The following is a 26,036-nucleotide window of genomic DNA, read 5'->3' on the forward strand; positions in this document are numbered from 1 at the left end:
AACTCTGATCTGTGACTGGCTGACAAACCCGACTCTGAACTTTGGACTGAAGTTTGATTACTCTTCTGCCTGTCCTGTTGAAAGTGAAATCAATCAAGCCAGCTTTCTTTCCAAGAGATGTTTGTTAATTTGCATTTCTTTCCTTCTCTGCTTTCTTCCTTCCTGTCCCTGTTCCTTTCATGTTGAGCTGAATACATGAAAGGAACTCTTAAACAGGGGTTTTGTTATTTGGTATTAATTTCTCAGAACAATTTGTACACTTCGAAATACCACTGGTTCTGTGAAACTATACTTTGATTTTCTATTGTAATACAATGACAAATCTGGGACCTAGCAAAAACCATAATTATTGATTTTTACTGATGCATCAATCTATGTGACTTAGGGAACATGAGCATTAAGCCAAAAGGATTCATGATGAAAGAGTGGTGACTTTTCTAATGCTTTAAAACATTTAACCTAAAAGACTAAATTGGTCATTATGACCCAAGATGGTTATATGTGCCAATCTGTTTACAACTCACTGAGGTATAGTGCCATGTATATATTATCTTTATCGCCTTTTATTGATGGTTATTTGAAATAGATTTTAAAGAACTATACTGAAAAGTGTTCAACATGATTCATAAAGTTGAAAACTCAAACCATCACCTAGATTATTTGTAGATTTTCAAGAAAGCTGAAATACTTAATATACAGAAGAATGTTCCATTGCTTACAATATGGATCTTCAGAATCAGTTTGATATATTGATTAAGGCACCAGGCTAGAATTCTAGTCCCACCTTAGGCATGAAAACTGGCTGAGTAATTTTGGGCCACTGAGCCAGTCACACTCTCTCAACCCAAGCCACCTCATAGGATTGTTGTTATAGGGAAAACAGAATGAAGAAATATTAGGTATATTGTCTATCTTGGATTATTTACAAAATTATTTATAAAAAATAATAAAAAGGGATAAAGTAAACTAATAAACAAGTATTCAATATTCAAAGGTTCTTTGCACTACTCTTGCCCCATATATAGGTACATTTGTTGGGGAACAGTGAGGAGAATTTTCAGGGCTGGCTTCAACTGGAATTAGCAATTCCTGACAAGATGAGGAGGTTGATTATGGCACAACAAATTTTTTTTTTAATTGGCTTTTAATTTTTAATTAAATTCAGGTCTTTCTCAGCACAAAACATCAATTACAGAAGTTTTCATAAACATTTCCTTCCAGTAAGTTTGCTTCCACAGTTAGAGCTTCAGAATAGGGTAATTTAGAAAACAGCCCCATATTAAAGTTTTCTATGACCAAGAAATCAGAATTATCAAAATTGCAATCACCAGCATGAGGTAATGGCTATGGTACCAGAGAAAAGTGTGTGAACTATTCCATTCTATGTACAAGCATTGCAAGAAACATGGTACAGCTGTTACCATGAATAAATAGTTGAAGAAGCAGGAGAATCAATGGAATACAGTGCTGCCCAACTCCTAGAACTGATTCAGAAGGATATGATCACTGATGGTATCAAAGGCTCTGAGAGGTCAGAAAGAATAAGAATGAATGGCATTACTCCTAGACAGCTCCCACCAGAATGCATCTAAAAATGAAATCAATGTTGCTGTCTTTCCATAATACATCTTAAATCCTGATTGAAAGAGTCCAGATAATTTGCTTCATTCAGGGTTTTTTGAAGCTACGAAGTGATTACTTTCTCCACAACTTTCCTTAAAAAGGGAAGGTTGGAGATCAGATAAAAACTGTCCTGATTAGATAGGTCAAGTTCCTTGAGGAGAGATAGGTCAAGTTCCTTGAGGAGAGGGTTCATCAAGGCCTCCTTAAGAGCCAGTAAGACCACTTTCTCCCTCAGAAAGAATTAATCACTAACCAGACCCAATCATGCAGGCAGCCTTAACCAGCCAGGAAGAGCAGAAATCTAACACAGATGTGGCTGAGCTAGCAGTTGCAACTGCTTGTTCATTTCCTTAGGTCCAACAAGATCAAACTCCCCTCAAAGTATGGCAGCCTTAGCTCCCATAACCTCTACTGGTTCTGCCAAAGGTCAATCTAGACCAAATATGAGCAACTTTATCTGCTAGATGGACAGCATATTCCTTACAGAGACTCCCCCTCCCCCAATCTCAGTATAATTTCTTTCAAGGAAGAATCAAGTCATCTGAAACATTCATTGAGTCACTATCTGTGGAGGCACAATTACATTTTGCCCCCTTATCATCATGAGACAGGCTCTAATAGCAGTTCTAGCAGCTGTTCAATCATTTTCAACTCCTGTCTTTTGCTAGTAGTTCTCTACCATCTCTTAGACCTTTTTAGTTCCTTCAGCCCTTTCACATAACATAAGAGTTGTGGGAACTATGGGCATGGAGAGGCTATTCTGGTACAATTTGATCCAAAACTGTAGTCACACTTCCATTCTAAGCAACCTGTATTGCCTATTTTACTAATATGTTGGGTCATTCTTTCATTTGTTATCAACATTTAAACAGATGTGCCTAGCAATGAAACCATTGATCACCTTGAAATGTAACAGCACTCAAATCATAAATATTATTAGATAGCTAGGTTAACCAAATACATTGTCAGGGTTCCGATGGATGCCCTAATTAATTCATGAGCCTCGAGCCAAGTTTAAAAAGAAATCCAATTATTTATTAGGAGCAACATGTTGGCACTTTCCCAAGTGCAGTTCGCTCTGCCCCACATAATTTACTGCCCACCTATGACCTTGTTTCCCCCCTCCTCTGAGGGTGTGTCATAAATCACATTTGCCAACGGAGCACTTTTGCAGGTTGTAGAAAACACACCTCTCCGGCTTGCTCTAGTAACATGGGATACATGCAATATGCATGGAATGTGCTTCTGGTCATAGCAACTGAGCTTCTCCATCAGTTCTGTTCCCTCCTGCCTATGGCATCTCAAGAACTGGCTAGGAATGCTTTACGAGTTGACATACATCTTTTAGGACAGGGGTCTCCAACCTTGGCAACTTTAAGCCTGGCACACTTCAACTCCCAGAATTCCCCAAAGCTGGCTGGGAAATTCTGGGAGTTGAAGTCTGCCAAGCTTAAAGTTGCCAAGGTTGGAGACCCCTGTTTTAGAAAGCTTGCAAAGTGCCATAGGATATGAAAATAATCATAAAAAGTTTATTAATTTCATTATGAATCTGTTTATTTTTTGATACAGCAGCACAAAAAACCAGTTTATTGCTACTCAGGTGCTTCTTGTTCTAGACATAATACTTTGTTGCCCAGAATGGCTTTATCAAAAGTGGGTCCTCCCTTTATATCTATCTATCTATCTATCTATCATCTATCTATCATCTATCTTTCTTTCTTTCTTTCTTTCTTTCTTTCTTTCTTTCTTTCTTTCTTTCTTTCTTTCTTTCTTTCTTTCCTTCCTTCCTTCCTTCCTTCCTTCCTTCCTTCCTTCCTTCCTTCCTTCCTTTCATTCACCACTGATTTGTTTCAAATGACTCTTTTTGGAAGTACATCACATGCTGATGGAAAAGATAAAGTTCTACCTAATTACAATAGCAACCTTAATACAGCATGGCATTTCTCAGCAAGAAACATACAAATATACAAGAAGTAAGCTACACTTCCAGTGGTATCAAAAAAGTATTCAACTGGTTTTAAATACATTGCTCTTTTTTCCTCTTATCTCTTGATATCTTTCCAGGAAAGCCCAGATGTTTGCATTTCAGCCAACCCTTTTTTTTCCCACTGGAAAGTAAACACAATGCATTCAAAATCATGGGTATGTAAACATCCAGATATTTTAAGCATTTCAGGAAACAATTGCTTAAGTACATATGTTTTAAGGCATTACATATGTCATAAGTGTTAAGCCTGAATTCCCCAACGAGTGTTAAGGAAAACAAACTAAACAGAATGTGTAGCGTAGTCAGATAGGCAGACAGGTAAATGTGTGAGATAAGTTTGTATTTTAGTTAACACGCAGTAAAAAGCAGATACGCTTGTGCTATCAAAAATATAGTTTATTCCATTAGGAATTATAGCATAGTCAAAATAAACGGTCCATTAGTCATGTATCATTTCAGTCAGTCCAGTCGAGGATACTCAATTTACAAAGTCCGTGTTGAATAGCCAATGTCAGTTCACTTACAATAAATCAGTCCGTATTTTCTCTTCTCTCCGTTGAGAAATAAACACTCTTTTCTCTCCTCCGTTCCAGTAAGGAAAAACGCAGTCATCAATCCATCCAGTAATTAGGGATCATTAAGCCAGAGAGAGAGAGCTGCAATTGACTTGCTTCTTTTATGGTGCTTTTACTACCACACCCTTAATTACATTCTTGTAGTTAAAGTTACACACACTTCAACCAACAAACCATGATAACTTATTTATTATTTTTACCCAAACCAGTTAGGGTAAACAATGTTATCCCTAACATTCTCCCCTTTTGGGTAATAATAATAATATTATAATAATATAACCATTTACACCTTTAAATCATAATTGTTACAACTCTCTTTAAATTTTACTACACCTTGAGCTTTTGTAAACTGGTCTGCAATGTTTTCTTCCGTCATGCAGTACTCTAGTTTAATTAGACCATTTTTCACAGATTCTCTAACATTTAAGTATCTTAAATCAGTATGCTTTGATCTAGTCTTTACAGCAATATTAGTAGCTAACTGTATGGCTGCCTGGTTGTCCTCGTACACAATAATGGAATCTTTAACAGTTATACCCATGTCTAATAATAACTGTTTGTACAGAATTAACTCAGTGCATAGTAATGACAGACATGAAAATTCTGCTTCTATCGTGGACAAGCTGATATGCTGTTGTCTGATTGACCTCCACCCTATTAGTGTCTTACCAAATAATATAGCCATCCCAGATGTTGATTTTTTAGTGTTTATGTCAGTTGCAAAACTTGCATCTGCATAGGCACTAAGAATCAAATCACCTTTTGGCTCTAGATACAATGCATGGTGCATTGTTCCTTTAAGATATCTTAAAATTCTCTTTAATGCTTGCCAATGACATTGATGTGGATCATTATTAAATCGTGCCAGTTGATTAACACTATAAGCAATATCTGGCCTTGACCAATTGCTTATATATGATAAGCTACCAATCAAAGATTGATAGATGGTCTTATTGAATTTGGGACTTTGAGCATCAGTTTGGCAAACTTCCTGACTCATTGGAGTCTTTGCCGGCTTACAAAGTTCCATTTTATACATTTTAATTAATTGGCAAATTTTATCTTCTTGAGATATCTTAAATCCATTAGTGGTTTTGTTAATTGTCAATCCTAGATACTTTTTAATTTCACCTAAATGCTTTAATTTTATCTTTTTGGCTAATAATGAAATAATCTCAGTAGCTTCATTATTGGTCTTAGTAATCAAAGCAATATCATCTGTAAATAATAACAATAATGACACCGTTCCATTATTTTCTCTTTTAAACATACATGGATCTGCTAAACCAGATTTAAACCCTATATTGTTTAATTCTTTCACAATATATTGGTTCCATTCATAGCCAGATTGTTTCAATCCATATAGACTCTTTTTGAGTTTCCAACAATCATTGCTATTTGCTTTATTATCATTTATACCAACTGGTTTTTTCAAATATATTGTATGCTGCAATGGTGCATGTAGATAGGCAGTTTCTACGTCTAAATGGTTAACTATATAATTCTTCTTAGCTGCCCACACTAATGCTGCTCTTAAAGTTGTAGCCTTTAAATTTGGTGCAAATACCTCATCATAATCAAATGCATTTTGATTAAATCCTTGAGCTACTAACCTAGCCTTATAAGTAACTGTCCCATTATTTCCAGTCTTTACTTTGAATATCCATTTGCACCCAATGGATTTTTCTCCTGGAGGTAATTTAGTATCTTCATATACTTTCATTTCCTTTAATGAATTTAACTCTTTTTCCATTGCCTTTTGCCAAATTCTCCTGATCCTTTACAGGATACATCCTAAGTTCATCTATACTATTAGGAACTTTATTTACTTGGCAAACTATACTTGCCTGATACCTTTCAGGTGGTCTGGTTATACGTGTTGTGCGTCTAGGTATTACAGGACTTACAGGTGGACTTTCCTTTATTTCCTGTTCTTGATTATCTATCTCTTCTTGATCAATTATTTCCTCTTCTTCTGGTTCTATTTGCTCTTCGTGGACTTCTTCTTTAATTGGACTTTTCTTATAACTAGTCTTTTCTTTCTGCCTCTTGTAGGGTTCTATAATTACATCATTATCTGAATCTTGCTCTAATCTATTCCATCCTATATGTTCTAGGAATTGTGCACTAGCACTGCAGTATACTTTAGATGTACCTGGTTCCCAGAATCTATAAGATCTATGGTTTGATTGATATCCACCAAAAAATAATCTTTTAGCTCTATGCTGTCCTTTGTTTCTGAGTTGTGTAGGGATATGCACCCATGCTGGTGCACCAAATGTGTGAATGTAACTTAAATCAGGTTTCCTACCATGCCACAGTGTGAATGGTAATTCACCTGTTGTTGAATTAATAACATTATTTAATATGTGATTACCACACATTATAGCTTCTCCCCACAAATTGTCAGGTAATCCTGAATCAGACAACATAGTCCGTCCCATTGATTGCAGTGTTTGGCCTCGTCTCTCTATAAAGGCATTATGTTGAGGCCTATATGGTGCAGACTTTTTATGTTGAATACCTGCCATCCTAAGTCTACTCTGGAATTTATTATTTGTAAATTCCGCACCATTATCTGTTATAAGAGTTACTAATTTCTTTTTAGTTTTCCTCTCTGCAAATTTTAACCAATTAAAGAAATTTAGATACGTTTCAGTTTTTCTCTTCATTAGAAAACAGAAACCATACCTAGAATAGTGGTCCATTATGCTTAATATGTATCTAGCACCACCTACACTTGGTTTTTTAGGACCTATTATATCGGCAAATACTACCTCTAAAGGCTCTTTGGTAGTAAATCCATCAACTCTATTTGCCGGTATGACTTTGCTTTTGCTTTGATTGCAAGCAGAACATTGCAAATACTTATTACAAGGTTTCAAACTTATTCCTTTAGATAGTTGAACAGTTCTCTTAATCATTTTAAAATTTAAATGACCTAGCCATCGGTGTAACAAGTGAATACATTCATCATGAGGTTTCTTATTATCATAAACCGTGTTAGCCATCTCTAAACCATTATCATTTAACACATACAATTCACCTCTTAAAGATGCAGTAATTTTCTTACCTTATTTTTCAATTAAGCAAGTGTCTCCCCTAAAGGTAACTACGTATCCTAATCTAACCAACATTCTAACTGAAAGCAAATTAAATTTAAGTTGAGGTACATATAACATTTTTATGTTCTCTTTTATATAAGAACAATGTGCAATACCTTCACCTTTTGCTTTCATTTTCCATCCGTTTGCCAATGAGATATGCTGTGAACTCATGGACATTTTTACAATTTTTTTGTTATCATTTGTTATACAGCGGGATGCTCCACTGTCAACCACCCATAAATTATTTTTTACAACTCCATTACTATACATGGCTAACTCAAAATTTTCATTTTTTTCTTTGATGACTTCCAGTATTCTGACTTGCAATCTGGCGCTTTGCTTTCTTACAAAATCTTGCCAAATGTCCTCTTCCTCCACAATTAAAACACTTTTTAATTGCGTATGCAGTAGGTTCATTATCTTCCTTTTGAGGTTGCTCCCTCCTTAACTGATCTCTTTCAAGCCTTCTTCTGGCCTCTTCAATCAATCTGCCAGTGATATCAGTTAAAGTTAGGCTTTCTTTAGGTAAAATTTCAAGGGAAGTTACGTAGTCATCAAAACTTTCGTCTAATGAAGATAGAATTATGTAGACCTGGTGTAGTTCAGAGAAAATAAGCTCCTTCTCGTGCAGTTCTTGAAAAATTCTTTTCATAGTATTCAAATGACTCAGCATATCACCATTCTTTTGGAGATGCGTCTGGAAAAGCTTCCGTGTTAGATTTATGTGAGCACCAACGTTATCTCGGACATAAATCCTCTTCAGTTTTTGCCAACACCCAACAGCTGTTTGCTCTCCTGTATATGAACAAGTTGCTGATCAGATAGTGTTAGTCCTATGATGCAAAGAGCTTGTTCATTTTTCTGTTTAAAGTCTTCTATCTTTTGATTATCTTCCTCTTTTTCAGGATCCCATTCCTCTACGTTTGGTGGGTTTTCAATTATGTTCCACAGACCTTCTTTTCATAGAAGTAGACTACATTTCATAGACCATGAAACATAGTTTGTTCCATCCAGCTTGGATATAAGGGACAAACTTTGTAGACTGACTTGTGCCATGTTTCAATATATGGATATAAAACTATAATTAATAAAAACACAGCTGTCTGTTTACTGTAACGTGTAACAACACAAAATCTCACTTTTTACATAAACCTGTTTTTTATCCTAGTTAAACTGACTTTGCAGTCTCTGGGCCCATAACCAGTGTTAAGCCTGAATTCCCCAACGAGTGTTAAGGAAAACAAACTAAACAGAATGTGTAGCGTAGTCAGATAGGCAGACAGGTAAATGTGTGAGATAAGTTTGTATTTTAGTTAACACGCAGTAAAAAGCAGATACGCTTGTGCTATCAAAAATATAGTTTATTCCATTAGGAATTATAGCATAGTCAAAATAAATGGTCCATTAGTCATGTATCATTTCAGTCCGTCCAGTCGAGGACACTCAATTTACAAAGTCCATGTTGAATAGCCAATGTCAGTTCACTTACAATAAATCAGTCCGTATTTTCTCTTCTCTCCGTTGAGAAATAAACACTCTTTTCTCTCCTCCGTTCCAGTAAGGAAAAACGCAGTCATCAATCCATCCAGTAATTAGGGAGCATTAAGCCAGAGAGAGAGAGCTGCAATTGACTTGCTTCTTTTATGGTGCTTTTACTACCACACCCTTAATTACATTCTTGTAGTTAAAGTTACACACACTTCAACCAACAAACATGATAACTTATTTATTATTTTTACCCAAACCAGTTAGGGTAAACAATGTTATCCCTAACATTAAGTACCAAAGAGACCAGCAATTGAGGGGGTTGGGAGGAGGGAGGGAATTAAAAAAAAGATGCATTAAATCTATGAAAAGCGGTTTTACTCACTAAGTCTATAATAAAGCACATCATATAAATGTTGGCCTCATGTTACAATCCTATATATACTTGATTGCAAATAATTTTTCTTAAACTCTTACTTCTGAGAAATTATAGAACACAAAAAGGTAGAATATGAAGTCATCCTTGGCTCTTAGTGGTACCTGTAGTTTTCTGGGCAACTAAATGGAAATGGTTGCTATACCTTCAGGATCTTTTTTTTTTTTTAACTTGTAGCCCTGGGATGATTTTATTATTGTTGTTTCTTTTCTTATTTTATTCTGTTACTGTTGTTATTATGGGTTTTTGAAAAATACAAATGATGCAACAATCCAGATATATAGTATATTTAAAGTTCCTTGTAATCCAGTATTTGGACAATTTATAATTGTCCAATGTGACAATTATGGCATGTGCAGAAAGTCTTCAATGCAATGTTTAAATTAGGGTTCTTTTAATTGCTCAATGTCTCACTTGAACTCAGATAAGATTTTAACTTTTTATCTGATTTATACCTAATAGCCAAGGAATATCTCCTTCCAAGTACTAACCAAGTCTGACCCTACTTAGGTTTTTTTAAGACAACAATATCTAATTATCAGTTACCTGCCATGATACAGAAATCTGTATGGATCTACAAATGTTTCAACCACAAGTTTGAAACAAAATACACAAGTTCTAGGAATTTAGCATTAAAATTAGAACAAAAATACAGCGATTTCATCTTGAAAACTTCACCTGGTTCTAAGATCTGCCATTGAGCTGTTCTGTGGTTTGTGCTTAGGCCATGATTTATTGCAACTTTTTCTCACCCTAGTCAATATAGCAACAGGCACATGTCATTGCAGGTGTGCACAACCTTCAAGGGAGGCTTTTTTCCCTATCCCCCCACCCACTGAGGATCAAAGTGTTCAGCAGCCACATTCTCTCAAAGTTTTGGAGCAGCTACTTTGAGAACTTCTGTTTGCCATCTGTATATTCACATATACCTGGCCAATGCGCTAAGCTGCTCAAAACAGTTTTTTCCAAGTCTTTATTAGACAGAGGTTCTAAACTTTAAACATGTTCAGAGGAGCACTCTACCTGCTTCATAAATCCTTATGAATGGTTTTGCATAGTCCAATTGACCATGGCATATACTGTTTTTAGATTCAATTGGATGGGTGACATGGGATATAAAGTGCTGGATCAAAGCAGCATGAATAGATACAGTTCACTGAGTGCAGTTTGTCATCACCAGCTGCACTACTTTCAGCTGGACATATCCCAGCATGCCCTGAAGTTGCCACCTGTACTGTAATGGACAATATAGTAAGTGATTATCATTTCCACAAAAGATTTCTGAGTGAGCTTCTGTGGCTGGATTGAAACCTGACTCTCCCAGATCATACACCATTATTTTACCTACATCCACAATGGATTTGCTAAGAGGGTTTCAAAGAGAATTTATAAGATTGCAGCTTTCATAATACAAAGCAATAATTCACCACTGTATAAAACTGCATTTTTTACTAGCTGGTTTTACAAAATGCAGGAAAAGGTGAAATATTGTGGTACTCTTGCATTATTATGCAAGAAAAGTCATTAACACAATGTAAGGAAAGTTGCTGTAATCCATGGTTTTGAACTTAAACAGGAAAAAAAAGTATTCATAGTGCAAGGTTAACCATTAAAACCTTGGAAAATGTTTCATCAGCAGCTCCATCAGCATTTCACACACAAAAACTATTTACATACTGTATTTCTTGTCTTATATAAACATTCTCACTATATTAAAAGTCACAAAGATGCCAGTTCATTGTTGCTTTTGCAAACTGATAACAAGGCAATTCACAGAAACATTATAGTTTCAATTACACAGCAGTATAGTTGTTTTAATTGTTACTAGTTGTTCATCGCCCAGAATCATGTCCAGTGAGTTAGACGGCCATATAAATTTGCTAAATACATTTTTTTTTAGAAAAGCACATCCCTCACCTTGTTGTAACACTACCACATCATCAGCCGTTCCATTAAAGCAGGGGGCTTCAAACTTGACAGCTTTAAGACTTGTGGACTTCAATTCCCAGAATTCTTCCTCCAGTCATGTTAGCTCAGAAATTCTGGAGTTGAAGTCCGCAACTCTTTAACTTGCCAAATTTGAAGACCCTTGCATTAAATTATGATTTAAATCACTAGTAAAAAGGCTTGATTTAAATCAACTTGATTTAAATCATAATTTTTAAAGAGCAACTATCATCTCTGTCCCACAGTGGTTCCTCCTCTGACTTGCAGTTCACCAATAGTCCCATTCACTTTAATGGGATAGCTAGTGATGCAGTAGCGACGCAACAAGGTGAGGGACATGGCAGGCAGCAGATGAGTGGATGCCCACTAACAGGTGCTTCCATTATGGATCTGAAATGAAAGGTGCTTTTTGATATTTTATTTATAAGCTGCTTAGAAGGTTTCACCTTCATTTTTACTGCTTGCCCTTCCTCCTCACAGTTAGAGCCTGGTGGTACAGATGCATCTCTCTTCAAACAATCATACAGTTTGTAATGTACATAGATTTGCAAAACGATGGGATAAAGGAATATTCCTGAACTTTGTTTTATGATTTATCTCATGGTTACTGTGAAATTGTGTGAATGCATCAATTCAGTGCATGTTATCTCAGCTTGCAGAGCTTGGATTCACTGAATGAGTTTACCAAAAATGTAAATATTGCAGCCACATAACTAAGCTCCATTTCATGCTGAATAAACTAAATTATCAATGTATCTTAAATAGAAAACTATATTAAAATAAATTTGATAAAAATAACGTTTAAATTTTAAAAAAATCTGATATTTTTTCAAAAAAAAATATCATCATTTTTATCCACCCTGGTTGACAGCTTTACCAAAAATTTGTTTTCAAGTAGTGCAGGATGTCAATTGTTCAACTGTATGTTAATAGTATATACAAAGTAGGCCATCATAACTTTTGCAGTAAGCTTTGATTTAAAAACCCTGATATTTTTGTGTGAGCATAATAAGGAAGAACATAGTGGAATAAGAGCAGTTTCCAAAATAAGAGGCAATGTTAAATACAATCAAGAACAATTATTAACAGTGTAAGATTTTTGCATTAAAGAAAAACTATTCTATATTTATCAGAAATTGAATTATGTAGCAAATAAGATTCCACGTTGCTTGTAGATTTTATTTCAGGCATGAGAAATTTCTCTCGTTAAGATAGTCAATAGTGGCCAGATATAACCTTAACTCTTACAATAAAACTTTATGAAATGTAATTCATATCATGAAATGTGCAACACAATTATAAGAATATTGAAACATGTATACATACCCATCTCTGCTTTATGAGCTAGGCTACTTCTTTCACACAATGCAGTAAGGAATGAACAGCCAAAGGAATTTTAGCTGCTTCATGAGAACCATCTGACACTATAATAAAATGTGTTTTTTCATGTATCTGGATTTTTATTTATGCCTTTATGGGTGTTTTGTAAGGCTAATACATTTAAAGAAGTAACAAGAGTAAAGATAGCAGCTGTTTCTTTTTTATCTATCTAGTCACATCCAAGCTCAGTTTCAGTTAAAGGTATTTCAAGACAAACTAAGAGGATCAGGACATAAACGTAGAATGTAAAGTTACTAAAAAGAGGACTTATAGAATCATCTATAAATCATTCCATTACTTAAACGGATAATGTGCAAAAAAAGGAATAATTGTTCACATATGTAATAAAGACCATTTTATATTACAGATATTATTCCTATGGTGTGAAAGATTCTTCACTGCAGAATGAATAACGAGCAAGTACCTTTTCTATTACTGCTTTGTGAGATGCTACTAAAGCATCACAGCCATGGCATTTACTTGGCTTTCTCCCAACATCCCAAGCATGAAACTGAGATAAAACACCAATATCTCAGTTTCTAGAAATGGCAGGAAGCCAAACATGGGGGAAAACCCAACTGCAACACAGAATTCAAGCATCTCCTTATTCTGAAGGATGAGGGTAGGGAACGGTTTAAAGAAACCCAATGAGCATGGGAAGACAATATTCTTATTTCGTTCCATGAATTTATGGTGACAGCAATCAATTGACATTAAACTTATTCATTTTTAAATAAAGGGCTCAGAATGTCTTTTATCTACAGTGGTGTTAATAAATCCTTCTAAAGAAGATGAAGTTGGAATGGAAGCCTGACCATACAATACTTAGATTTAGCTGCTGTTAACTTACACATTGTTTACAGAATATTTGGTCATTCTGTTGCATCAGTCATGAGGTAGATGTATTTTGCTTGCAGCATATTTTGATGAGTAATGAATATGATTTCATGTGGATACAATGCATCCAGCTATTTCTCAAGTCACATACAGTGTATGACACAGAAGCTGAATTCAGTAGGTCAGAAGTAATAGTTCATACAAACAATTGAGAAAGACTAATAAATGATGACAGATTAGCACATGAGCATAATTCACTAAGTAAATATTAGAAGCATGAAGCCATCATCTTGCTTTATTATCCAAAGCAGTTTTTGCTGTGACTTCTTAAACTCTTTCCAAAATGGTCCTACATCAGAATGCAAACTGCAACAAACAAGAAGCCAATCGACCTAAGAAAATTTGATACTTTTTTAAAAAAACCAAGGTTTTATTGGCTTATGATAATCCTCAGATTACAACAGCAATTGGTACAAGGATTGCTGTCGCTAAGTGATGCTATCATAAAGCACAATATCATATGAATGCATTGCTTAGAAATAACAATCCCAACAGTTCTGTCTGTCATTGTAACACATTATTAAATGGTAAGAGGCAGAAGTCCCAGGTTAAAGAGCTTGTGGGCAGGGATGGGAGGGTACTGCAGGCAGGCAGGCTGGTGGGAAGAATGGATTGGCTGGAAAGGGAAGTGAGCAAGTGAAGGGGTTGCTGCAATACTATATGAGTATATCTGGATGGATGGACACTATGGAGTACTGAGGGCAGGTTCACACTATAGAGTATGAGATATTTGCAACAGACTTAGAGGCGCAGACTTGTGACTTTCCGTCTTGTCAACCTTGTCATTGACTTTGCTTGTGGGAAGCTGACAAAGAAGGTTGCAATGGCATAAATGGCAATCACATGATTGCAATTCACTGTGACACTGTAATCACAAGCCAGGTGCCTGAGCATCCAGATCAGAACCAGGTGTGGGGAGACTGTGCCAGCTGCAACTTCACAGATCAGTCACCCCTGGGCCACTAGCTACTACCAGGCCATGGACTATTCAGAATATTGGCCCATGTGAGTGGCTGGCTGGAACATGCATGCATGTGCATGCAGCTCAACTTGCATGAGCGGCGTGGTAGTGGGCACTTCACACACCAGCCCACCGCTTGTACAAATTGAGCTGGGTGCATGCACGTCAACCCACCCCTCATGCAAAGGCTGTATCACATGCATGCATCAGCCCACCACTCGCAGAGCCCAATTCCTCTCCTCCCCCCCAGCTGGGCTTCCAAGCTGCAAAGGTTGCGCATCACTGAAGTAAAATATGAATTTTCAATAATCATGCGTAACTGATCTTGAATAAGAGCACGAACATAGTGACCACTATGCTTCCCAAATGCCTAAAAGAAGAGCAGATGCATTACATGATTTGCTAACTGCAAAGGAAGAAAATTATTTTAATTCCTTTTTATCTTAGTACTATATGTACATATATTAAATGAATAGGCACAGAAATCTAGAAGCTATTCCATAGAAGGCAGAAAGATCCATTGTCTGATAAAAATCAATGTCTCAGTGTACAACAACATCTTTTGAAAATAATCTTTTGGGAAGATATACTTTATTGTCCAAAACTTCATATGAATTAAGTGTGAGGTCATACTTTGGAAGACATCCAACTGGTGTCTAGTACTGGCTGTGCATGTGTCTGTGAGAGAGGAAAAGAAGGAGAAATTTAGTGGTTTACAGATTCAAATAAAAAATTAAAGAATTTCAACATGTTTGCTCAACATAGAAGTAGTCTGAAGCTACAAAGGTTTTCTTGTTTGTTTTGGATTATTTTGTTGTTAAATTACACTGATTTGTATTTGGTATTATGCTTTATGCAAGGCACTGAGAGACACTGGATTGCGGCAAGGAAGATATCTGGTTAATACATAAATAATGTGCCAACTGTGACATTTCATGGAGATGTCAGATACAGACACTGACATTTCATGGATATATCAGATGCAGCTACTGTGACATATAGCTTCCTCATATTCAACTTAGACGTCTCTGAATAAAATATAGGCTTGTTTTTAAAAACCAATTAAACACTAAAGCTGAAACAACAAATAGACAACATGTTAAACTGTTTTCTAAAGGAGGATGTGTGAAGAGAAAAATTACAAGTTGTAATTCTAAGTTTTCTGTTATACCTGTATGCAATAACTGCATATTTTCAGTATCACTAAACACTGTTAATGCACACAAATCTTTTTTATTTTGAAAATGAGTTCTTAATGACCAAAGAATTCAAAATACGTTCAGTATCCCACTTGATTGAAAATCTAATTCAAGTTGCTATACAGTTCTCCATTACTCTCAGTAAGGGTAACTTCATCTGATTTAACTCCAAAAATCCAGTCTCGGAAAGCAATCACATACTAATTAAATCATATTTATTTAGAAGCAATATATAAGGCACCTGTCAAATTCTAAATAGTAAGCAGTTGCAAAAAAACAATGTCTGGTTATCCCATCTTAACATACATAGGTGTTAAAATGAAAAATGAGCCAGGCTGCTGTAGAGATCAGCTACTTCTGCAGAAAAATATTGCACAATTAGCTAAATCAGGAAATGTTTCTTAATATTATCGAGTATAATATGAACTGCTAGAAGGAATGTTTTCTCTATCAGCTCTCCTTTTCATTTCCAAAAGGCAAACTGTACAATGGAAGCTAAGCAGAAAGAAAAGAAGGAAGACAATTGACATTGTCAGGTTTTTCTTGGTGAGACTGTGACAAGTTTCCTTTTATGAGGAAATATACTCCACATATTGGAACAAAATATTGGTGTAATTTCTTCTTTTTGTTTTCACATGTACAGCTTAGTTGTTGTTGGAAAAAAACAGAAGTCTGAGGAATCCATGCTGTTCTTTGTTTTATTCTTAAAGTAGGCTATTAAATTAAGTAGAACCTTGTGAATAATTATATACTAGGTTTTCCTTACCTCATGTGGTGAAACATTAAACTATAAGCATGCTAACAGATGAAACATAAATCAACATCCTTGTATTTTCCCCCCATCTCTCCTCTCCACAACTAGTTTGATGATGTTGTAAAAAAATGTTCCAGGAAATAATACATCAATCAACTTGTTTTTTAAGATACTGTTTTCTTAACTACTTAGAGCCTTTTTGAATCAACATTTAGATTGTTCAAAAGAAAAGCTAAAGGATTCTGCCAGTCCCCAAAAAAATTTCAAAACCTTCATATAATCTCTGGATTCACATATTGATTTAAGAATGTGCTAGCATTCTAGAAGAAAGAAACACAGTAGTCTAAATTTAAGCACTTGCAGAAGTAAAGATTTCAATTCTACTGCAATAAAGTCTCTAATGCATTGGCTTGCCTGGGTCCCATTGAATAAAGATGACTTATCTTTAACATTATTACTACACACACACACACACAGAGAGAGAGAGAGAGAGAGAGAGAGAGAGAGAGAAAATGTGTGTGTGTGTGTGTGTGTGTTTGTGTTTCCCTAGCTTGAAAAGTTACAAAGGGTATTTTTAAAAATTATAAAAATAAATATGAGATCACACGGTTATTCTTTTAAGAATATTTGTGCTCAACAGCATTTCTTGACACATAACTAGATTTATTAGAAAGCTTATTTTGGAATATGAAATTATTAACAAATTCCTGTAAAGGTAACAATTATATGGTGAAGCAACATGAAGGTGAATGGGTATTATTAAAGAACGTAAGTCAAAAGTTTTGATTATATAATAGTAAGTCCTGTCTTTCAGAACCAAGGATTGAACTGCCATTTACTTTTCATTAAAAGATATACCTTGACAAAATGAACAAAAAACAGCCAAGCTGATCTAACATAAAAAAAAAAAAAAAAGCAGATTACCCATATCAATAAGGAAACTTCAATCCAAAAAGAGATCACTCTGGAGGAAAAACAAATCTGGTCACGTTGCCAATTTCAAAAACCGATACAAAAATTTATGCCACCAGATAAAGACCGAATGCACCAATTATCACATTAAACAAGAGGAAAACCTTCTAAGCACCAATTCCACCCGTGCTTTTTACAATTTTGTAAACAACAAACTAAAAGACTCAAGGTCCATCCCTCCCTTGTTAGGACCTGATGGTAAAGACTGCAACGACGACACCATTAAAGCCAACATCTTTAACACATTCTTCGGCTCAGTATTTGTAAACAGCAATGGATCATGCCCAATGTTTCCTAGCCGTACCACAGATAACAATAATGATCTAATACATATCGATTTCACAGAAGACAATGTTGAAAAATCACTACGCAATCTAAAACCATCTCTATCTATTGGACCGGATGGAATATGTGCCTACTTCTTAAGAAAGCTATCCACTGCAATAGCCAAACCTCTAAGCATAATCTTTGAAAAATCTTTCAGGACCAGCTCCTTGCCTAACCTATGGTCACAAGCCACAGTCATCCCCATCTTCAAAAAGGGAGACCCAAGCCTAGTTGAAAATTACAGGCCAATCTCCTTATGCTGCGTCACCTGTAAAGTCATGGAATCAATTATTAACCAATCCATCATCCTCCACTTAGAGACAAATAACCTACTCTCCAATAAACAATTTGGTTTCAGAAAAAAACTATCCTGTAATCTACAACTCTTACACTGCAAAAACATATGGACAACACAACTCGACCAGGGCAAAGCAATAGACGCAATCTACATAGACTTCTGTAAAGCCTTTGATTCAGTGGTACACGATAAACTACTCCTAAAAATAAAATCCTATGGTATCTCTGGACAACTGAATAGAAGCTGGATAGAAGCATTCCTGTCAAACAGACAACAAATGGTCAAAATCGGGAGCGTCCTATCAAATCCAGTACCTGTCAATAGTGGTGTCCCCCAAGGCAGTGTTCTAGGACCAACTCTCTTCATACTCTACATAAACGACCTCTGTGATCATATTAAGAGCAATTGCGTTCTCTTCGCTGATGACGTAAAGCTGTTCAATACCACAGACAATACTGCTACCCTACAAAAAGATCTTGACTATGTATCAGAATGGTCAAACAAATGGCAACTTCAAATCTCAACAAATAAATGCTCTGTCTTACATATTGGCAAAAAAAATCAGAAAATAAAATACAAGCTGAATAGTCAAGAACTTGTTGATGACCCAAGCTCTGTAAAGGACCTTGGAATACTCACCTCTAATGATCTAAGTGCTAGAGCCCACTGCAACTACATAGCCAAAAAGGCATTAAGAGTTGTTAACCTAATCCTACGTAGCTTTTTCTCTGGTAATATCACACTACTAACCAGAGCATACAAAACATTTGCTAGACCAATACTCGAATACAGTTCATCAGTCTGGAATCCACATTACGTATCTGATATTAGCACAATTGAGAAAGTCCAGAAATATTTCACAAGAAGAGTTCTCCACTCCTCTACGTTGTAGAATACCTTATGCCACCAGACTTGAAATTCTAGAACTAGAAAACCTTGAATTACGCCGTCTTCGGTCTGACTTAAGCATGGTATATAAAATCATACATTGCAATGTCCTACCTGTCAGTGAATACTTCAGCTTCAACCATAACAACACAAGAGCACACAATAGATACAAACTCAAAGTAAACCGCACCAAACTTGATTGCAGGAAATACGACTTCAGCAATAGAGTGGTCAATGTCTGGAATACTCTACCTGACTCTGTAGTTTCTTCCCCAAACCCCAAAAACTTTAACCTTAGACTGTCTACTATTGACCTCACCCCTTTCCTAAGAGGTCTGTAGGGGGCGTGCATAAGAGCACCAACGTGCCTACCGTCCCTGTCCTATTGTTTCTCTTATTCTTTTATTTTTCTTATATGTACCCATTTCATGTATTCACAACTATGTATACACTTATACTTATTATCTTGTAAACAATTGGCAAATCAAATAAATAAATAAATAAATATGTAAAGCTAACACTACCATCCTTCAACTCAGATGAGACAGCAAGCCAACACAGGAATTTTAAAACAAGACACATTTTATCTTAGTGTAGAATTGGCTGTTGAACAAACCTGGTGAATTGTACCTGAACCTTTGTAATACAACTTTAGCATTCCTCCTTTCCTAACATGCCTTGTGGCAATATTTTTATTAGCTAAATTCAAAATAAAGAAACAATTCTATTTTTTTTAAGTATTGAGAAGCACATTCAAAATACGCAGTTACAGAATGTGTAACCATAATTTCCATTATGGAAAGGTGCACATGTGAATCTATATACAATGTACGCATATATTAATGTCATGCATATATTAATGCCATTTGATGGCTTGATGGCTGTTTTCTATACTGGAATCATAATTCTAATTATTGCAGAAGCAAAAAGGAGAATATTTTTGACATCTCAAATAGTTCATTTCATACACTATCACATAAAAATATAATAGCAAATATGTGAAAGCCGTAAAAGAAGTCTGGATAGGAACAAAGTAAAACATAAACACAAAGCAATAATGTTTAATTATTATGGAGAAAACATTGCTCATATTACTGTGAAACTTTAGAGAATTGCTAGATAATTAATGCTGTTTGGTTTCCAAGATTCTCAAAACAGAACATGTGATTGCATGTTAAAAGTTTCTGCTTACCTTTGACTATATTCAGACATCATGCTAGGCCAAATGTTTAAACCCCTAATAAGTTGCCCAAAGATATAAGCAACTGGATAGCTTTAGAAAATAAATGAATGAGTCACAATTCCAATTATCTTGATATAACCATTTTGGCCTGGTGAATATTGAAAGTTTAGTTCTGAGCTACCAAATCACTGCCCTACAAAAATTAACATTAAAGCCTTGACTAAAGTAGGCCAATAGTACCATAACTGGTCAAAAAGCCCAAACCATCAACCTCTAAAAACATCATAATCACTGAACCATAATACTGAACTTAAAAACCAGTTTATATTTAAAAGTAAATAGCCTGACACATTTATAGCCCCATAGTTACACTACTGAAAGCTTGAAACTTTAAGTAGTTGATTACTACAAAACTTCAAATCTTACTAGGTTCTATTACTGTTATACACTGTACTTATAAAGTATATTATTCATTTCTTAAAAACTTTATCCATGTACCAGCCTACTTTCCCTTATAGCCTCAGAGCAAGGAGGTATGGATATTGCATTATGTCATGTATACAGGGTTTTATATGACATTCAGCATCCCATTCTTGAGGAGAATTTCTCTATTTTACACAAGTATTTTGGGTTATACCACCAAAAAGCACTATATGAATTGGGATTTCTCAGATTTGGATAGCCAGATATTAGTTTATAGATTCAAACCCTCTAATGGGAATTGAACTTATTGATCCTTGGACTTTAGATGAGTACATACAGTGCTAGAATTCTTGATTTTAAGGGAAAATAAAACTGAATATTGTATAGTCAAATATGTATCTTAAACTTCAAAGAACTTATTTCAATAACCCTAGAGCAACAATTACGTTCGTCTAACAAATAAAATTGCTCAGATCTGTTCTTAGTTGGAGACCAAGCATGTTGCAGGTCCTTCAAGGGTGTCTGGAGAGCAGAACTTACCCAGTTATCTGGGAACATTTTGATCCTGTTGGACCCAAGGAAGTGTGAACAGAGTCAAGGCACCTAGGAAGTGGCATGTGGGTGGGTCCTAGTAATGGTCAATTGATCTTGAGAGAGGGGGTATTTCTAGCACTATTTAAAGAGGTACTGGTGTGCCCTTTTCTCAAGAAGTCATTTCTGGACTCCACTGTTCTGGATACCGTTTCAAGGCACTTTTGCCCCAGCCTCCAAGTGGGGGTCGTCCCCGGTATATCCACCGGCTTGGATGCTTTGCCGCAGGCGCCCTGGCCCGGATCCCCTCCTTGCTTCATCCCCCGCCTCGCTCGCCCGAGGCTGCAGCCTCCTGCCTTCCCACGGCCCTGGCCTCGCCCCTGCTCTCCCTTCGCCTCTTATCGCCGGGTCGCCTTATCCGCAAATACGGTAATTTTCATCCAGTCACCCATCTCCCCTTTCTAGAAGTGAGATAAGTCATTCTATGGTTCTAGAGTAGCAGTCCCTAACCTTCCCAGCTTGGTGGCTCAGCATGCCGGTGTGTGTGTGAGAGAGAGAATGGCAGGCGGGTGCACAGTTCCATTTGTGCAAGCTACCGGCAAGTACATCCTCTGCTTGCACGAATAACACTTCATGCATGCTTGCCGCTCATGCAAGTAGCACTTTGTGAATGTGGCCATGGCCAGAGATTGGGGGACCCCTACTCTACTGAATCCTGGATAACGTAATTATCTGGACTCCTTCCACTCAGATTTCAGGCAGGAATATGGGATAAAAACAGCATTGATGACGCTTTTGAATTACCTCTGAGAAGAGTGAGGTGGAGATAACACATCATATTCTTTTGTCTTGTCTTCAGGAGCTGGGGGGTATGGTTTTGTGATCAATCACTGTTGACTGGGGCAAAGAGGTCCATTCTGTGGCCCCTGCTTTGTGGTACCATAGGGTTCAGTGTTTTCTCTGCTTCTTTTTGGCATCTACATGAAGCCAGGGGTAAGATCCAGAATGGACAAAAAGATTTATAGTATAGAACAAAGTAAGAATTTGAAGTACAATTGTACATTCATGATGAACATACAATTGCTAACTTTTTTTGTTGTAGCTAAAAATGCTAACTTTGTTTGAAATTTGAAACAGAAAGAATTTGTTAAAGAATCTATGATAAAGTAGGCTAAGAGGGGTTTCTTTTGGTTATAATATACAGATGGATTAATGAGAAAAATATGGCTAAAAGTGTTGAAATTTAATTTTTGTTACCTCAAAGATAATTATTATAAAACAATATATTATTGGTCCATGTGCTAGAGAATTATCTGGAATGTATAAAGGCAATTCAAATGTATAATGGAAATGTGAACCAGGAAATTTTTAGTATGCCAGGTAGAGCAACTAGAAAAATTTAGATTCAAATAATACATTGATACAGAAGATTTTAAAGATTAATATTCAATTGAAGTCAGACTTTTTCTTATAGAATAAAAATATATAATCATAACAAATACAACATAATGATAGATTATTTCAATATATGACTACTGTGGTTGGATTATATGCACAAAAGGAAATTTGGCACTATACACTATGGAGGAATGGTTGGTGAAATTGACAGATCTTGCCAGGATGAATAAAACAATTTTGTTGATTAGGAAAAAAACTCTCATCATTTACATTTATTGGAACCATTAACCCTTTACAGCTTTTGTGTAAAATTAAAAAAATGAATATGATTTTGATGATTAGATAAGACAGATTATACAAACAGGAGCATGAAATTAAGAGGTGGTTAAAATATAATTATACTTATAACTCCGCAGAAGAATATTGGAAATCACTTCTTTGTTTTTTCTTTTTCTTTAGTGTTTTTTCCTTGCACTTTTTGCTTTCTTTGCTTTCCCTTTTTCATCTTTCTTCCTTAGTGTATATTCCTTTGTTTTAATTTTTATCTTTCTCTTTAAAAGTTTTAATAAAAGTCATATATTAATAAAGAATATATCAGATCTCCAAAAACATTTAGGTAACCCGTTATTACTAAGATAATCGGAAAAACTAAGCTCTTCACAAAGAGCCTGTGTTATCCCAGGCAACTGTAAAGAGCTGGATAAAGCAGCAAGGACTAAGGTAATAGAAGCAAATTTTTGGAATACTTACTCTGAATGAATTTAAATATCCAGGGCCAGATGAACTAAATCCTAGGAAACTATAATGCTATGTGAGAAAGACCTTGGGAGATGGGTTAAAGAAATACTGCCAGGGAAAGGTCAGATAAAAGAAGGCATGGCCCAGAGCTGGATAATGGATGGAGAAAGAGGTTCAGAAAGGACTCTCCTTAGCTTCTCTGATTGTAAAGGATATCAGAGGATTATTATTATTAAATATTATTAAACATTAACGATTAGTTCGAAGGTTTGAATCCCTAGCGCTGTGTAACGGAGTGAGCTGTTACTTGTCCCAGCTTCTGCCAACCTAGCAGTTCGAAAACATGTAAAAATGCAAGTAGAAAAATAGGGACCATTTCCCTTTGGTGGAAAGGTAACAGCGTTCCATGAGCCTTCGGCATTTAGTCATGCTGGCCACATGATCACAGAGACATCTTCGGACAGCATGGGTTCTTTGGCTTTGTAAAGGAGATGAGCACCACCCCCTAGAGCTGGAAATGACAAGCATGTATGTGCAAGGGAAACTACCTTTATTAAATAATTAAGTTATTTAATTTATCATTTAAATAAATTTAGTATTGCCAAGACTTGGAAGATTCTGTTAATGTAGCTTTACAATAAAGTCGAATTTGCTTATCTGGTTATGTTGCTTGTCTGGTCTACCTGATAAGGGGACAGATACTAAAGGTACAGATACTGCCTAGATCTTTATACAATACTTTGGGAGCTTCTGCAGAAAAGCAAGAAAGAATAATTGGCTACACTTAAGTTTTCCAAGATGTAAGAGAAATACAAACTTAACAACTTTATGCTTCCAAATTAGAAGTTTTATTGTACTGAATTAGGCAATATTGGTAAAAAAGAAAAGGTTAAAAATATCAATGACTTTCAGGTTGAAAAAAATAATACCACCATTCAGTCTAATTGAAAGTTACCCATACAGCATAATTATGACCATGCATCACATCAGAAATCCCATAGAAAATTAAATATTTTTATTTAATAGTAAAAAAGTAAGCATCACTATTGGCTGTCTAAGATATTAGCACATTCAATAAGCTTTTTTCCCCATAACTCAGAATGAAGGCTTTCCATACTGTAAGAGAAAAGTTATCAAAAAGATTAAAGTGAAGACTAAGAATTTGTATCTTGCATAAATCAAGAAGCTGACTTCATTTAAAAATTAGTTATTTGCTAGTGTCAAATTAAATACTGTACAAATATTTTTTTTTTTGCTCAGGTGCATGATGGGAGTATTGAGACAGTGACTGAATACCATGAGATTTTATAAAACAAGGAAATTAAAAGTAATTAACATTCCTTGCAATCCTTTGAGGACAGGAAATCACGTGTTCATCTATCCTGCTGCAGTATAATGTTGGAGCTTCTGACATCACAACATAGCAAATTATTCTGATTTTGTCCTGTTTAAGTGGTGACTGCTTTATATCCAAAATACCTTTTCTTTGTCTGATCAAAAGGCATGGATTTGCAGATTTACTAGAAGCATAAACTTACTATCAATAATATCCGAATTAAATTAAATTAGATAACATTCAGGAGATATTAAGTGGGATTTATAAAGTCTTCCAAGATACCAGCTTGCTCCAAATGTTATGATTTATATGAATTAAAATAGTTTCTCTAATCAAAAGCATAAAAACATGGTTGAAATGTACAACTTGATATAAGGTTTCTGACTGAGTTTACACAACATACTAATCCAGACTGACAACATAAAATTCCAGGGGCAAACAATTTGTTTTTATAGTTGTGGCTGATATATTGTAAACTGCTTTGAGATGTATTAACACAAAAACCATTACAAGACTACGCCATACAAATAATTCCTTCCAAGCAACAAAACAGTTCCCAAATCTAACACTTCAAAAGGAAAATTGATCAGTCCAGAAACATAGTAGGTATGATACTATATTTCACACACATACAGAAAGATAGAAATGGAGGAAGGGAAGGAGGGGGAAAGGGGGCTGTTCTAAATTCATTCCAGGAACAACCTAAAATGGAAGAAGCTATTGCTGTCTAGGACCTCCTGTCTGCTCCTACCCTTGAAATGCTCAAGAATTAGAATTGTATAAAACTCTAGGACTTTCTAACTACAAAGGAGAACATGCCAGGAGGATACAACAAAATATATTTTAAAAGGTGTGCATGTTATTCTTCTCTTTCACTACCTCTCAACAGTGCTTCTATTGTTCTTGCCCTAGGATGGTTCTAAAGTGTGTGTGTGAGTGTGTTTAAGAGTTGCTTATCAATTGTCTGTAACAAATACAGTACAGTGCACCTATAATTTGGCAGATGATTTTATAGTGCTGATTTGGTTAGCTCAGCTTATGGGACTTCAGAGGCCTATGCATTGCTTCAAACTTGTTATGTAATTATTTTAAAAATAATTATGACAAGTATTGGTTTCACATTATCATACACTCCAAAGCATATTTTTGGAATTGAATATGGAACATGGCATAGTTATAATACTAAACTGTAAGAATACTGTCAAATGGCTAGTTTCAGAAGGCAGATTAACTGAAATGCAAACAAATAAACTTTTTTTAAAAAAAAATTTATAAAAGCAACAATAAAACATTTCCAACAATGTTAGGATTGGTTTGAATGGAGGATAAACAAAACACAACAGAAAGAGTCTGATGCAACTTTTGTGCTAGAACAGCCATTATCTAGAATAAACTCACAGCACTCAACACAAGGTCTGATCAAGGAAAATGCACCATTATTCAAATCACTTTAAAAATGTCAACTATACCTTATGCATACAGCCTTCTAGGTATTCACTTATATTTTAAACGTTCAAATGTTTCTCAACCACATGAAAAATCAATAGTCACATTCCACTAGAACTATTTTATCTGAAGAACCAAATACAGA

At 35.5% G+C, this 26,036-nt stretch overlaps 1 protein-coding gene across 2 annotated transcripts in view; it reads right to left on the reverse strand.

Moving 5' to 3' along the window:
- STXBP6 (syntaxin binding protein 6) overlaps positions 1 to 26,036 on the reverse strand; it is a 118,711-nt gene that overhangs the window by 89,749 nt on the left and 2,926 nt on the right. The gene's annotated exons all lie outside the window — the stretch shown is intronic.

This window comes from Notechis scutatus, chromosome 1, assembly GCF_049901735.1.
Source record: "Notechis scutatus isolate UNSWTSFEM ecotype Mainland chromosome 1, rNotScu1.2, whole genome shotgun sequence".
In the NCBI taxonomy this organism is placed as follows: domain Eukaryota; kingdom Metazoa; phylum Chordata; class Lepidosauria; order Squamata; family Elapidae; genus Notechis; species Notechis scutatus.